The following is a 17,314-nucleotide window of genomic DNA, read 5'->3' on the forward strand; positions in this document are numbered from 1 at the left end:
CTCACGTTTCTCACCCCATTTCCCCTTAGCCCCATGCCACCTCATCCCCAAGTTCCCAGGTTTTGCCCTGGAATCTTGTCTACTTCCCATATCCAGGCGGATGACTATATGTTTTTCTTTGGGTTCACCTTCTTATTTAGCTTCTCTAGGATCACAAATTGTATGTTCAGTGTCCTTTATTTATGGCTAGAAACCAATTATGAGTGAGTACATCCCATGTTCATCTTTTTGGGACTGGGATACTTCACTCAGGATAGTGTTCTCTATTTCCATCTATTTGCATGCAAAATTCGCGAAGTCATTGTTTTTTACCGCTGAGTAGTACTTTGATATGTATATATTCCACACTTTCTTCATCCATTCTTCCATTGAAGGGCATCTAGGTTGTTTCCAGGTTCTGGCTATTACAAATAATGCTGCTATGTGTGATTGTGCAGAGACCAGAAGAGGAAATTGGGTGTCCCATCTATCCCTCTTTACTTTACTTCTATGGAACAGAATGTGTTGCTGAATCTGGATCTAGGCCAATGGCCAACAAGCCAGTAATCTCCTGTTTCCATTCCACTTCCCACAGAGCTGAGCTTACAGACCACAGACTCGTACAACAAGTTTCTAACTCAACAATTGTGCAAGTTTTTAATGTTGGTTCTGGGGATGTAAGATCAGGTCCTAATGTTTGTACAGCGAGCACTCTTGCACACTGAGCCAGCCTGGGCATTTGGGTTTTTACTACGAGATTCAAGGGTACCGTAAACATAGCTTTTTCTTTCCCTAAAACCTAAATCGAGTAGCTGACTCAGAGCAAGATCTCAGAGAATATAGTGGAATTAGATTGAGTGGACCTTTATCCCCCAAAGCAAAATATCAGTGCCTCCTGCCCAAGGACAGATGGATTCAGGGCTTGAAACATCCAGAACTCTTCACCATCTGACTCCACCTGACCTTCCAGGCCTAACTGCAGCCAGCCTGCACACTAAGCATACTTGACTTCTCTTGGATCTCTAAATCCCTCTTGAACTTTCTTACCTCAGGGCCATCATTTACACTACATCGGCAAAGCTCTGTCTCCATGTTCCCTTTGTAAAATATCATGGCCTGTTTTAAATGCCGCTTCCTCCCTCACAAGCCCCTTTGAGCCCTTAGGAGAAAAGTGATGCTACTCTTCCTGGATGCCTACTCTTCCTGGATGTCGTAGAACTGTGTTTCTATGAGCTTGCTTCGCTCTCGCTTAGATTTTAATCACTGAAGCAATGATTGCCCCAGCCTGGAATGGTCCTTATCTCTTGTTTCTTGTGCTCACAGTCTGGTCTAATTATTCTTCCTCAGGAAGTCTTTACAGTTCCTCTAGACCGATCCTGTCACTACATTTTATTGTCCCTGGAGGAGCCAAACCTCCTCCATGAGAACTTCCTTCTCTATATCTGGCCACAGAGACAGCTACCTGCACATCCATGTTCAATGCTGCCAGAGGCGCCCCACCAACAGAATCGAGCATCCTAGCTGTCTGTCAACAGATGGATGGATAATATAAACACGGTACACAGATACAATGGATTTTTTTTGTAATAAAGAAAAATGAAGCTTGCAGGAAAATGGATGGATGGGGAAACTATTATGTTCAGCAAACCAGTCTAGACACAAAAAGACAAATGTTGTGTGGTCTTTACCCTGAGTGGATCCCAGTTTCCAATTCTTCTATATGTGGGTTTATTGGGAATGAGTGGGGGTATAAGTAATGAAACTGGAAAGGAAACAATGGGTAAGGAGTAGGAAGGTTTAAGGAAGATTATGAGTGTGTGTGTGAGTATGTGTGTGTGTGTGTGCGTGCGTGAGAAAGAGAGTGTGTGTGTGTGTGTGTGTGTGTGTGTGTGTGTGTGTTTGTTGGGAGGATTATAGTACTGTGGTAGTTTGAAAGAAAATGGCCCCCAAAGGGAGTGTCACCATAAGAAGGGGTGGCTTTCTTGAAGTGGGTATGGCCTTGTTGGAGGACGTGCGTCATTGTGGGGGTGGGCTTTGAGGTCTCATTCCCTCAAGCTTTGCTCAGTGTGACACCCAGCGCACTTCCTGCTGCCTTCTGATCAAGATGCAGCCAGTACCTTGTCTGCCTGCACACTGCCATGATGATAATGGACTGAACCTCTGAACTGTAAGCTACCACCTCTAGCCTTTGTAAGAGTTGCTATGGTCATAGTGTCCCTTCACAATAATAGAAAACCTAGCTAAGACAAGCACATGTGTGTCAAGACAGTGGAATGGACATACTTGGAGTGGAAAGGTAAAGTCTGGAATGGAGTAGGGAGATAGTGGAATGGAGTGGCTGAGGTCAGATCAACCAAAACAAAGCATGTGTAAGATGTACTACTACTACTACTAAACAACCCCAGGGTTCTGAACCATCTTTCTCCTCACTCCTAAGCTACCCTGACACAAAATAGTGCTTTCTTGGTCCTCACCTTTATGACTCCAGGCACAATGCCAGTGGTCAGGACTAAATGACCCAGTAAGATGGCTGTAGAATGAATAATTGAAAGATAAGATGCTGTCTTCTCTCTCAGCATCCCCATCTCCTTTCTCTACCCCTCTACTTGCTTTGCCTTCTGTCACCACTGTGTCCCTCAGAGGATCCCATATGTATCCCCAGGAAGCAAGCCCCAACCAACAGTTAAAAATGCAGAAAGCCATAATGCATTGTTTCATATGGGAACACAAAAGTCAGATCATCAGTCAGAATGAGAACAAATTATTTCCCTCAAATCAATCAGTGAAAATGTTGCATAACTAATTAATCTGAAGAGAGAATTCTGATGTTGCTCTAAACTGTTCTGACTTACAAAGTGAGGATATATTTAGCCTGTTGTTCTAGACCAGAGGTAGGTTCTTTGGAAAGCACATATTAGTTGATTTATAATGTGGTCTGTGTGTTCACCTGGGAGGCATCCCAGGGTAGGAAGCAGAAGGACTGACCACTTAGATAGAGAACACTCATCAGAAGGACACAAAGGTCTCACATGCAGGGGGCATTTCTGTCACCTTGCCTCCCGCCACTTGGGGCAGCATGTTTCCTTGACCCATCAGGGACAGGGCATTTAAAGTTAAGTCACAAATGCAAGGACACATGACAGACTGCACAGACTGGTCACTGTTCCTGGGCATTCATTGGAGAACCCTCAGGCTTTCAGACAAGCTGGCCTCTGTGTAGTACCTCCGTGCATCCTCCCTCCCCTTATCTCTGTGCCTATAGCTCGAGCTAAAAAGTAATTCTGTGGTTAGTGCCATTCTCCCCACTTTTAGAGGAGAACATCAAGATGACATAGTCAGACCGCTGTTAAGCCAAGGTCCAAAGCCTTGACCCATTTTCACGATGGATAGCTCTATCACCTACGTACCTGTGAAAACTCAGTCCCAAAGTCAAACTCAAGGGCTTCTGCAGGAAGGAGACCCACCCATGCCACCCTCCTCGTGCTCCTCAAGATGTCTTGCAGGCCATGGCTACAGTATTTTAATACAAACAGTACTCACTGAATCCTTGTCCTTGAAACCCAGGTGCTATCAACTTCCTGTGGGCAGACCTTGTCTACCTTCTTTTATCCACCTCAGAAAGCAGCCTTGCATGTGTTGAAGGAAATCACAGGAGCCTGGGTTTCTTTTAACATTTAAAGCCCCAGGCCATAATTTGATAACTTAAACTATTCACAAGCAGAAGATACTGAGTGTTTTACATATGTAAACGAAACAGTTATTGCCAAAGGAAAGAGCTGGTACCAAACTGACGAAAGAAATGCACGACCCATTATTGCTAAACTATGTAAACTGTGGCCCATACAAGATGGTGGTCTAAGCCCAAAGGGTTTTATTCCCCCTAACTTAACTCATTCTCTGGGCCACAGTCACCTTTAAATATTTGTTTGGCAGATGGATGGGTTGAATTGAAAATGAAAGTATTCACATGTGACAGAGAAAGACGCATGAACAAGCAAATACAATTATTACTTCTTTCGTTGCTAAAACTACTAATGATCATGTTTCGTTTACTTCTGAAAACTACTAATGATCATGTTTTAAGTCAAGCAAAATAATCCAAACAATGCCATCCTTAGCAAGCTGTCTATAAACAAAGTACAGCTCTCAGGATCTCTTTGATTCTGTTTTGACAGCATGGTTGCTGTGCCAAAAACAACTACAATCTTTTGTTTACAACATTACCTTAACTATATGATTTAAATGAGTAAAGATTGCTTTTAAATTTTCCTACAGTTTATTTAAATGCATGTTTCAATTTTCCTGAATTGTATAAAAAATAATTTAGAAGATTAATTTCTGAAAATACCTGGTGAAATTTGCATACACGAAGCGTAATTATTATTGATATTTGCATAGTTCTCTCTGCCACATGCATGCACTATTACCAACTGCAACGCAACCTATGAAATTACTGAAGAAGCGCCTGTCAGTACAATATGGATTTGTCAACAATCGTTCAGCCTCACAGGAAAACAAAAGAACTTCAATGTTCAGCAGCAAAGACATGCCCCTCTGTTTTATTTATTTTCTTGGGCCAAATATGAAAAGACAAATCCATAGCAAAAGAATGTGGCAGTATTGCAATAAAGGTTAATCTTATTGCAAAGAAACGGAGATTCCTGGGGCTGGAGAGATGGCTCAACAGTTAAGAGCACTTGTTGCTCTTGCGGAGTAGTCCAGTTCGATTTTCAGCGCCCACATGCTGGCTCACAGATATCTGTAACTCCAGTCCCAGAGGGTCTGACACCTTCTTCTGATCTCTGAGTGCATCAAGCATGCATGTGATGCAGGCAAAACACACATACACTTAAAATAATAAAATAAATAAATCCTTTTTTTAATTACAGATTCGCCAGAAATCGAAAACATCATTGAAGAGGATAGGGAGGCAAAAATTGAGAATGCTGGTGGGAAAAAGAAGCAAGTAAGTTTATAGTGCAGAGAGGTAACTCTCAGTGTAGTCAGAGTTCTGCCGCTCAGGAGTAGGTAGAAGTTTTGAACATGGCGTTCAAAATGCTTGGCAATGGTCTCATTAGGATAAGTGTTTGTACAAAGTGCAAGGAGGAGTATGCACAACATAGGAGATGTTTCTGAACTACAACTGGTGGCACACACCTCTAATCCCAGCAACTGGGAAGCAGAGGCAGGTGGATCTCTATGACCTTGAGGACAGCCTGGTTTATATTGAGAGTTTCAGACCAATTATGCTTACAAAGTGAGACCTTGTCTTGAAAACCTATCAAACAAAAAGTAACCAAACAAGCAAATAAACAAAAAGCTATTTCTCTTCTCCAATGCACCTGAAAGAAAAAGCCAACTAGAAAAGAAATCTAGACAGAAGTTACACAGAAAATAATAATAGCCAACACTAACACCACATCTTTTATGTTTTAGGACATGTTATGAAGAGAGATGTGTTTGTTTACTTAATTTGTAAAATGAATATATTTATTCATTCGGCTGTCTAACAACTATTGGACCATTTCTTGAATTTGTCATGTTCTTAGGGACCATGAGGAGCTACAAGGGTGGCAGATCTTACCTCCAATGATCTCATATTATGGGACATAAAACAGACGCTTGTGGCATATTTTTATAAATCTGCATAATATTAACACAGAGAAAGAAATGACCACCATTGTTTGGGACTGACAGGAGCTTTTCAGATGATAATGATAATATGGAAGAATAAATAAGTTTACACAAAAGGAAATGAAAAGTACATTGGTGCATTGGGCATTATGCATAAAAATCACGGTGTTCTGGAATAACATAGTTCACTTTTAACACCATAAATGTACCCCATTGATGTGGGATTCCCCTCTGTATGCTGTGAATACCATTGGTTAATAAAAAGTTGTCTTGAGCCTTTAGAAGAGCAGGGAAGAAGAGAGCTAGGCTGGGAAAACTAAACTGAATGCTGGGAGAAAGGAGGCAGAGTTAGAAGAGAAGTCATAGAGCCACTGCCAAAGACAGACATGTTGAACCTTGCCAGTAGGCCATGAGCCTCATGGTAAAATATAAAATAATGGAGATGGGTTAATTCTAGATGTAAAATCTAGCTAGCAATACACTTAAGTAATTAGCCAAACAGTCTTTTAAATAATGTAATTTCTGTGTGGTTGTTTTGGGTTTGAGGTACCAGGCAGCAGGGAAACAAACAAGTGGGCTCATTACAACAAATTGGCATGCCAACATAGCTGACTAAAATCTACTTAAAACCTGAGAGGGCTTGGAAAGAAATTCTAGACACTAAAAAACAAAGTTTAGCCATATTCTTTTTTCTGAATGGGCTCTAATGCTGATGGCAACCTGTAGCTCCTTTAAGAGAGGTTTTTCTTATTCAGTAGTAGCACAAAAAAAATGCCGTAGCTTTGAAATGATGGCTTCTTGGGCTGTGGTGCCAGTACAAACTTTGGCTCTTTCAGGAGACAGAGCATTTAAATGGGTTTTGTGAGCAGAGTGCTACAACTTGTTTAATGGCAACATAGACCTGCTGTGTGCCTAGAAATGGGACGATGTACATGGCTCTCAGAGGCAGCAAACAGCTTCTCCATGTTGGACAGGGCAGAGCAAGCAGACAGGGATGTATTACCTGTAGCAATGATGTTGCGTAGATGCACTTAGCATTTTAAAAAGCCATCCTGGTCAGAAAAGAATTACAGATACACGATAAGGATATATTCAGACATAAAGGACCTCTAAATGAGACACAGCTTGTTTAAAAAATGTACATAGACTTGTGAGAGAGCAGAAAAAGAGTAAAGAGACAGTAAATGTAATATAAAAGAGTACAGTCAGTCATCGATTAAAGGAGTGAAGATAATAAAATATAGATTAAGAAAAATAATCCACATAAAAAGGGAATGTACACAGTGTCTGCATTATGTATATTATTGTGTTTTCTTTGAATTTTTTGACTGTGAAGGAGCTAAGTACAGAGAGACATTTCACTGTATGGGCTGCTAAGCTAAACCAACATTTATGTTCCAAAGGTATCATGACTTCCAAATTTGGCTCTAAGGATTTGTTGCTTTAGAAAAGTGGTTCTGCTTTTGTTTCCACAGAATATGAGAACCTGTGGAATCCTTCCAGACTAATGTGGTTTGATGGACCAAGATCCCCTGAAAGATCACCGTGAATACCCTCAAAAGTTACTTTACCCAACAAAAAGCAGGAAGCAGTTTGGAGAGAACTATATTCGTATTCCCAAATATTGTCTATAAATGTTTGTTTACATTTAAGGAGGAATATACTATAGAGATTTGCATTGCTATGGATCTTGGTTTATTGATACAAATTTTAGGTCAGTTTTATTATATGTATATTTCTGTTCTTTATTAAGATATTGTGTTTGTACAACTCATTTAAAAATATAAACTATAATTAAGAAATTTAGGTTAATAGATAATCATTTATAATAGTCAAGCTTGTAGTCATGTTATTTATGTTCCCTAAATATATAGAGATATATTTCAGTTATATAGGTATTCTTCAAATATTCCAGAGACTTCCAGAATATGGAATTTAAAACATTTTAAGAACTTAGGACTTTTCATGACAATGAGATACATCTGCTCCTGACAGCACCAATTACTTCAAGAAGAAAATGGGCATCAAAGTGGCTCCTTGTGGCGTTTGTTAGCCATTTGGGCAAGAAATTGCTCTTGCCAGGACTGCTTGATAGTATGCTGTATGACTGGACATGCAGGACTCACAGAGAAATGACTGCTGAACTTGCCTAAAGGTGAGACTGTCCTTCAGATTTCTTACTTCATGAAAAAGTCTGCCAGGCATTCTGCAGGATACAGAAGAAAGTAACTGGAAAACTACCAATACAGGCAGAACTGTCTTTGAAATTTCCTGTTTTGTGGAAAAGTCTGCTGGATACTATGGGCCTGTAGGCTGAAGATGGATGCTCCAAAGTTACAGAAGGACTCTGGATGACTGTTCAGGCAACGAGATGTCTCTCATTTCTAGAGCTTTGGAAGTTGCTTACAATGTACTTCCTATTTACTTAGGTAATATTATATCCTTCTGGAGTCTTTGATGGATTTGAAGAATTGATAGTTATAGTTTTCCTTAGTTATGATAAAAGATAAAGTAGATATATATATTGTAACTGTAATTGTTGTTTGATACCTGTTTTGTTATATGTAATTTTACTATGTTAAAGTTAAAACCTTCCTTTTTTATTTAAACAGAAAAGGGGAAGTGATGTGAGATTCCCCTCTGTATACTGTGAGTATCATTAGTTAATTAAAAAAAAACTGTCTTGAGCCTATAGCAGGGCAGAACAGAGCTTGGTGGGAAAAACTAAACTGAATACTGGGAGAAAGGAGCTGGAGTTAGAAGAGAAACCATGGGGACAAACACACTGAAACCTTGCTGGTAGGCCACAAGCCTCATGATAAAATATAAAATAATGGAGATGGAGATGGATTAATTCTTGATGTAAGAGCTAGCTAGCAATACAGTTAAGTAGTTGGCCAAGCAGTGTTTAAATAATATAGTTTCTGTGTGATTATGGGGCCTGAGCTGCCAGGCAACCAGGAAACAAACAAGAGGCCTCCTTACAACATCCTATTGCCAATAACTACATAATATGCCTAAGGTCTTCAATGCTCAGTGCACAACATAGACACACTGGGAGATTTTAAGAAATTAAATGGCAAGGAGAGACTCCATCGCCAATTGTTTTCCTCAGAGACTGCATAGGGATTGGTTTCACATGGCTGATTTTAGAGGAAGATGACTTACTGTAATTAGTAAACTATGACTAGGGAGCTAAGTAACCCCTCATTGTAAGAATGAGGACTGAAAAACTGAGACAAATCAAGAATGTTGGGCAAACATAATTAATGAAATAGACCACTGACAAGAGAGAATGCAGGCTGTGTAGAAATTACTGAGCAGTCAAACCACATATCACAGAATATCTGCATGGTTTAGGAAATGCTTCATCCTGAACATGCCTTTAATCTTGAGATCTTTGTCTATATTATACAGCATTAGCTGTTTTCAAGCTTTTCAGCCATTCATTTATACCAGCAGTTCTCAAGGTGTGGGTTGTCCTGACCCTTTCACAGCAGCTGCCTAAGACCATTGGAAAACATAGATAATTACACCATGATTCATAACAGTAACAAAGATACAGTTATGAAGTAGCGTTGTAAATGAGTTTATGATGGGGGGGGGCGTCACCACAATATGAGGAACTGAATTAAGGGTCATAGTATTTGGAAGATTGAGAACCATTGATTTGCACCATTATAAAGGGGAATTTGCCTCAAATAACCTATGTTGTCTAATTTGTTTATATGAAATATATATTATATATACTTAGACTATCATTGGCTGGTATCAAAGAAAGTTTCATCATACATGAATATTAATGGAAATTCATATTTCAAAATATTTTGTTGAACAATATATGAATTCTAGTGCTGGGATTAAAGGCGTGCACCCCTACTGCCTGGCATCCATGGCTAACTAGTGTGGCTACTAGGATTAAAGGTGTGTGCCAAGACTGCCTAGTCTGTATAACTAACCACTGTGCCTCTTTTACTCTCTGATCTTCAGGCTAGCTGTATTTACTAAAATACAGATGAAATATCACTCCAGAGGAGATAAGTGGAGGAGTTATTGTTTAATAAATGTAGGGTTTTAGTTTAGGGTAATGACAACTTTTCGAATGAATGTCACTGAATGGTACTCTTGATTTAAAAATAATTAAAATGGTAAATCTTCTGTTATTCACCCACAATAAAGCATCACTAAACAAGTTTTAATCTGTTCTACCAAGGCCGTTAATTGGCTCTAGGAAAGCCAGCTGGAAAGGCTAACTGCTCAGAGGCCCATCAGAGCATGGACTCCATGTTCTTTTGCATTCCTGTAACCGAGAGTGGTGCTGAACAGAGCCCGAAAGCTTTAATTTTCCATGGCCAAGCAAGCATGCATGCACAAACACGCACAGAGTCTCTGGGGCCCATGGAGACCCAACCTGGAAACTGGGCTTGCCAGGACTAGACAGCCAGCCAGAGCCAGCCCATGTATCACTCACCCAGAAGACAGCCCTCCATGGAGAAAAAGAACCTCAGAGTCCTCTAACAAAGAGGATAATAAATTCCGATTAGCTAAGGAAGCTCCAAGTCTAAATACCAGCTAGGCTCAGCCCCTGCGAGAGGGGACGAATTATCTGAAAGGTCATCCTGGAGACATTGAACAAAGAGCCTCCAGCAGCTGGGTCCCTTAATTTGAGGAAACACTGAAGCCTTTAGAGAAGCCAGAGCTGGAGAGATGGGAACGCAGAGAGGCCTTGTGAGCTCAGAGAGGATTTAATAAGAAGGGAAACACAGAGACTCGGCAGGAAGCTCTGGACCCAGGCAGCCATGGCTCATCCAGGCCTGGCAGAAGGCCTCTGGAAGGAGCTGCATCTACTGCGCTAGGCTGGGGTGGCCCTTTTTGGCACTATAATAAGACAGAATGGCTCTGATCTCAGCGATTAAAGCTTTAAAACCACAAGCCTCAGGCAGGGAGTAGGCGCAAGAGTTACAGCCTGTCATCTAGCCTTGTTCAGTCTTCTCCAGGCTGTGGGCTGCTGACAGAGCCCAGTCTGTCTCCAGAAAATTCCAGGGGTCTCCCAGGAATCTATGGCCAGGTTGAGCCAGTAGCCTCTTGCCTGGGTCCTGTTGTCACAGCTCCAGGGGTGGTAAGATGGGAAGCTCCCTGGGAGGCCCATGTGGCAGCCAGGAAGTGGTGTGCTGGCCTGCAGCCATTCCTTGCTTCCAATAACTTCTCTGTCTAGAAAACCCAATGAAAAGAGAATGAAGGGGCCATGCCACTTACGTGGGAACCTGAGCAATTGGCCTTATCCGATACCTAAGCCACATTATCCTTAAAATGTCCTTCACTGTGCAAGTGACAATTGCGAGCGAAGTGCAGCCCTGTCGTCTGGTCTGGTGTGGTCTGGTGTGGTCTGGTCTGGTTGAGACAGTTCTGGACCAGTGAGGTCTGGTCGAAACTGGCCTGGTCCAGTCTGGACTGTCTGGACTGTTCAGGTCTCTCCAAGCCACTGAGTCACATTCCTGAGCCTAGCAAGGAGCAAGGGAAAGGGACTACCGGTCATGTTTACAGGTCTAAGTTCTGTGCTAACCAGAAACAATCCTGGGCCTAGTGTTTCCTTGAAGACCGTGGTTGCTCTCTGGAGCTTGATTTACAAAGCAGCATTTCAAGGTAGGCAGCAATGTCCACGTTTTCAGCAAAAGAAAATGTCAGAGCCGAAAACGAACCTGCGTTGGAACATGGAAAATCTTCTCCACAGAATCATGCTAGCCCCAAAGCAGGCCTTTCTCACGTGGGAAATTCCCATGCCCTGACAAGTGGTTCTAATGCATGGGTCTGAGACTCAGAGACGTTTTACTGGCTTGCCAAATGCCACACTGTCTGTGGGTTAGACGACGGGGACTGAGGTTCGTTTCTGAGTGAGTCCAAAGCCAATGTTGTTTCCTTCATGCCTAATATATTTTTAGCTAACATAAAATAATCCCATGTCCTCTTGCCAGTCAGCAAACACTTTGCTCCTTCGATCTTGAAGCTTAAAGCCCTTAAAGAGTAGCACAGTGATTATCCTGCCCCATGCTCCAGAAGCCAAAATTTACTGCAGAATGAGGTGACATGAAACAAAACAGACACATCTCCCAGGCCAAACAGAGAAACCGTCTGGATTACGCAGGACTGATGACTTTTATTGAGAAGATCTGAAGCTCATTAAAAAAAAAAAAAAAAAAAAAAAAAAAAAAAAAAAAAAACTGGTAGAGAGAAGTGTGTGTGTTGGGTTCAGTTCCCAGCCTACCCCATAATTCCACTTTTTTGTTAAACCAAGAACGCTTAAGCAATGGAAATGACCAATCATTTCTTGAAGAGGAATTCTATGTCATTTTACCCCAAGCACTAAAAATGGTGCTGCCTTCCACAATTCATATGACCCAGTGAATGCAAGTGTTTTTTTTTTTTCTCCAGTCAGAACCAAATTTTCCAAGTAATTCTCATATGAGTAAGAATATTCACCAATCTAATCAAATCCATCTCTTTTTCTCTTGAGAAAAATGTTGCCAATTGCAGGAACATACAAATTGAGGGAAATGGAAACCGGTTTTGATATTGCTTAGAGCCTCGTAATTTCGGTTAAAATGACAGAGGCCGCTTGAAGGATTACTCAAGCCTAACAGACAGGAAACAGTTAAATCACAGTGACTTGAAGGGGACCTCTGTGTTGTGAAAGAATAGACCTAGCGAGGGCAGCTCCCTTGAGTGTCATGAGACTTGCATACTAAAGAAAGCAGTAAGGACCAGTTATCTTTAGCAAGCAATGGGAGAAAATCTGAGATCTGAGCTCTCAGAATTATATACAGTAGATACCTTGAAAAAAAAAAAAACCTTCCACAAATATGCCTACGTGTGAGATCACGCCAAGCAAATATCACTTTAGAGGTTCGGCTGAGCTCACACACAAGTGAAATCCCTAGAAGTCAGGAGTCCGAAATGAAGCTCAAAGCAAAGCTATGGCAATGTCTGCTGTCAATGGAGGTCCTCTGAGGTGATAAAGGGCAGGGGTGACTCTGAGTAATCTCAAAGCATGGATTTTAATGTGCCTGCCTTGATAGGAGATGAGTCTTGGGCTGACTCACATTGAGGGACATCTAACTTACATACAATTTGTATAAAACCACATCCATGAAGAATAACATGCACAATACAAAGATGAGCCAAAAATAATGATCCTCCTGTTCTTGGGAAGACAATAAGAAAGCTCGGTGCTCTCTCTCTCTCTCTCTCTCTCTCTCTCTCTCTCTCTCTCTCTCTCGTTTTCTATCTCTCATGCATTTTATTTTTATTTTAATTTATTATGTAAAACAATCTTCAATTTAAATATATTTTAATCACATTCTTCCCCTCCCCCACATCCTTCCAGATGCTCCTTCTTCCCACCCACTCAGCTTTAAGTTCTTTCTTAAGAAACAAACAAAAACCCAATAAAACAGCAAAAAAAGAAGGCAGAGCCATGCTTAAAAAGAAAAAAAAACAAGAAACAACAACAAAAAAAAACACCCCCAAACTGTGCCAAGTAAGAGCAGCACACACAAAACAATGTGGAGTTGATCACACAATGAACATGAGGTCTCTTCTGGAGTGCTTGGTATACACAGTGTCATTTTCCTGGAAAAAAACTGATTTTCCCTCTCCCAGCAACTCTAAGCGATAGCTCAGTTCTTAACTTTTACTCTCATAACTAGATTTTCATTTATTCATACATTTCTTCTTTTTTCTAATATAACAAAATAACATATAATAAGTCATAACAAGATCTGTCACTTTGAGATTGGACATGACAAACCAACAGAAGGAAAAGAGCCCAAGAGAAGGCATAAGAATGAGAGACCTACTTACTCATTGACATGTTCTGGAATCCCATAGAAACGCTCACGCTCCACTGGAAGCCATAATTCATAGGCAGAGGACGTGGGGCCGACCCGTGCAGGCCCAGTGATGCTGTTGCGGTCTCTGTGCGTTTGTATGAACTTTGATCATGTTGATTTACAGTGTCTCGTTTTCTTGGTGTGCTCCATCCCCTCAGGCTGTTAAACTCTTTCCACCTCCTCTCCCACAGGTCTTCCTGAGCTCTGAGGGGAGGGACTTGATGGAGAGATCCCATTTAAAGGCTGAGTGTTCCAAGGTCTCCCACTCTCTGTGTAGTGTCTCGCTGTGGGTCTCTGTATTTGTCCTCGTCCTCTTCAAAAGGAAGCTTCTCTGCTGAGAGCTGAGCGAGGCACTGTTCTGTGAGTATAGCAGAATACCATTAGGAGTCAATTTATCACAAAATAGTCTCTATTTTTAGACCAATATTACTTGGTTTTCTTCCAGGTTCCTGGAATCTCTCATCTCAGGTTCTTGGTCCCACAAGAAGTATAGGTATGGGTTACATCTTGAGGAGTGGTTCTTAAGTCAAATCAATTATTTGGTTCTGCCCACAAACTTTGTTTTATAGCTTGCCACTATTACCCTACTATATCTTGCAAGAAGAACAGGGAAGGGTTTGTGGGTGGCCTGGTGTTTACATTTCTCTTTGGATAATGTGGAGAGTATCTTCCTGCACCACAGATTTTGGAATGTAGGGGTGAAGGGTTTAAGTAGGCACCAGCTCTGCATCTCCATGTCCAATATAGCTATTGTCTTCAGCAATGGGATCTTGCTCTTAGTTTCTGGAGAATAACCTATAGTCGTGACAACAGCCTGACTTACTTGGGGATTCCCATGGTGCCTCTTTAACCAAAAAAACTCAGTTAGGTGTAACCCAATCCTGGTAATGGAATCTTTATTGGGTGGCAAGAGATGGCCAACTAGGATTCTGTCTCCCCATTATTTGGTAATTTCATTTGGATCATTTTCACCTATGTATATATAGGTTTCTATATTACCTCTCAAATCCCCCTTCATTTTAGCTGTTTCTCTCTGTATTTCCTCCCACAAAACCCTTTCGCATCCCCACTTGGTAACATCATTCCAGCCACCCCCCTTCAATCCTTTCCTAAGGAGATCTCTCTGTTCTTCTAGCCCCTTACTCTATCTATCCCTATACCCTACAGCTCTGTAGATTTAGCTTCATTCCCAGTGACTTAACAACTACTACCGACATGTAAGTGAATACATACCCTATTTGTTTTCTTGGTTCTCGCTCAGGATTTTTGTTTGTTTGTTTGTTTTCTAGTTCCATCCATTTTTGCTTACAAATATCGTGATGTCATTTTAACTGCTGAGTTATACTCTATTGTGTAAACAGCATTTTCTTTATCCATTCTTCCGTTGAGGGGCATCTAGATTGTTTCCAATTTCTATCTATCATGAAGAGGGCAGCAATGTACATGGTTGAGTCTCTGTGGTAGGATGAAGTGACCTTTGGGTATACGCCCAAGAGTGGTATGTTACATCTTGACCTAGACTGATTCCCTTCTTCCTAAGGAACCACCACACTGATTCCCATAGTGTCTGGATGAGTTTGCACTCCCACTAGCAATGTATGTGTGTGTTTTTCACTCCACATCCTCACCAGCATGAAGCTCAGCTCTCTTAATTGGGTTGCAGGTGAGACATTAATGCCCTGAAATGTATAACCAATACTTTGTACTTGTGTTGGACTTCAGCTCTAATTTATAATATTTATAATATCCTTAGCTTCCGACAGGCTGGAAACCAGAACATTTTATAAAACAGATATTAGGTTTCTAATATACCTAGGACTAAAAAAAGCAAATATCATTACTTACATGTGAAAATATTTTAAATCAAACATGAGCATGATTCTCACATTAAAAACTCTTGCAAGATAAACTATCAGCATGAAAAAAAAACATGATTAAGCAATTTCACAGGAACTATGGAATGATAATAAATTGTTTAATAGTGTAAAAAGAACTGTAAAAAATAAGACACTGGAAAAAGATATATACCTTAAAAGAGAATGAGTTAGAACTTCTAGAGATGAAAAATCAAGTCATTGAAATAAAAAATTCAACGATCCATAGCTGAAGGAACGCCTTGAGAAATAAATGGTGGATTAAAGGTCATGAGTTGAAACCACTTGACATCGTGGAAAGAGATTGGAACTCTGAACAGGGTAGACAGAATTATACAAAACAGTTACTAGAGACATATGCATCGAATAAAAAGTGCTAGCTCTTAGGAACTGCTCCTTATGTACAATACACCATCACAAATGCAAATCATGCCATCTAAGTCTTGTAATAACTCTATAAGGTAGAATCTAGACTCTCCACTGATGATAAAGAAATAGAAGGAGGAAGAAACTTTCTCATGCATGTGCATACACACACACATGCACACACACACACACACATACATACACACACACAAATACAAACATCAATAATTAGAAGGTCTAGGAATCAAGTCTGGGTTAATTTGAATCCAAAATGCTTCTTTAAAAAAAAACACTAACTTTTACTGCTTAAGCTAAAATCTAATTTTAATCAGCTGTGTAAGTTCATGGCCTGACCATTGAGAGAATATTTTATTCCTTATGGAAGGTCCATTGGAGCCTTTCACAAATATATCTTGTAGCTTTCTTTCATGGCAATATTTGATCTACAGCTCAGACTGTGGGCCAGAGGATTGTGGAAGACTTGAAGGATTAAACAGGTATCTGATTTCAGAATATGCCTTCAGCGAGCCCAGATGTTCTCTAAATCTGGGAGACTCAGGCAGATGTTAGTGATCTGACCTGTCAAGGAAGAATCTAGAAAGACAGAAAAGTGCTAGAGGGTTTGGATGACTAGCAAAGCATCAGAATATAGTGACTGGGGAAGTTTAAGGGAGATCAGCGTCACCATGGTGCTGTCTGAATGAACCCTGGCTCAGGAATAAAAAATGTTCTTTTTTTCCCCCCTTCTTATTCTCTAATACTTCTGACTGTGGACCAGCAGCCCAAGTTCCTATGGTCAGGAAGCCATCAGACTCCTTTCATGATGGGCCCTGCCTAGGCTGTGTCTCTAGAAGTTTATAATAGGTGACAGCATGTCATTAACATCTGTGGAGGTAACACAGCTAACAAAGTAGTTACACAAATACTGAAATTTACCAGAGCATTTCAAAGAGTAAGTATTTCCTATTTCGTGGTGGCTACTTCCTAAAAAATAAATCTGGACAGCCACGGAGAATCTCTTAGGAAAACCACAAATCACTCTGCAACTTGCAGGAAAAGATTATGTTCGGTAACTTAAATATATTACGTATGGAGGAGAGTAAAAAAGCATTTTTAATAATGTATGGTATGCAAGAACAGCCCAGTGGCAGCAGGGGCACACGCCTTTATCCCAACACGCAGGGGGCAGAGGCCAATGGATCTCTGTGAGTTCAAGGCCAGCCTGGTCTACAGAGTGAGTTCAAGGACAGCCAGGGGTGCATAGAGAAACCCTATCTCCTAAACTACTACTATTATTACTACCAATGATGGTGGTGGTGGTAGTGATGGTGATGATGACAACTTATGCAAGAAACAAGCCAATCAACATTCCATAATGGATTGGGGACAGGGGCACACCAGCACCGTCCCTAGTAGAAGAGCCTGATATTTCTGTGCCTCAATGTTCTCATCAATAAATTTGGGCTAGTAATATTATCTCCCCCATAGGACTGTTTTGAGGGTCAAATGAATTTATGAGATTCAGAAATTTAATACAAGTCATTGGCAAAATAGATCAGATACCCCATTAATAAT

This window comes from Microtus ochrogaster, linkage group LG5 (assembly GCF_000317375.1).
Source record: "Microtus ochrogaster isolate Prairie Vole_2 linkage group LG5, MicOch1.0, whole genome shotgun sequence".
In the NCBI taxonomy this organism is placed as follows: Eukaryota; Metazoa; Chordata; class Mammalia; order Rodentia; family Cricetidae; genus Microtus; species Microtus ochrogaster.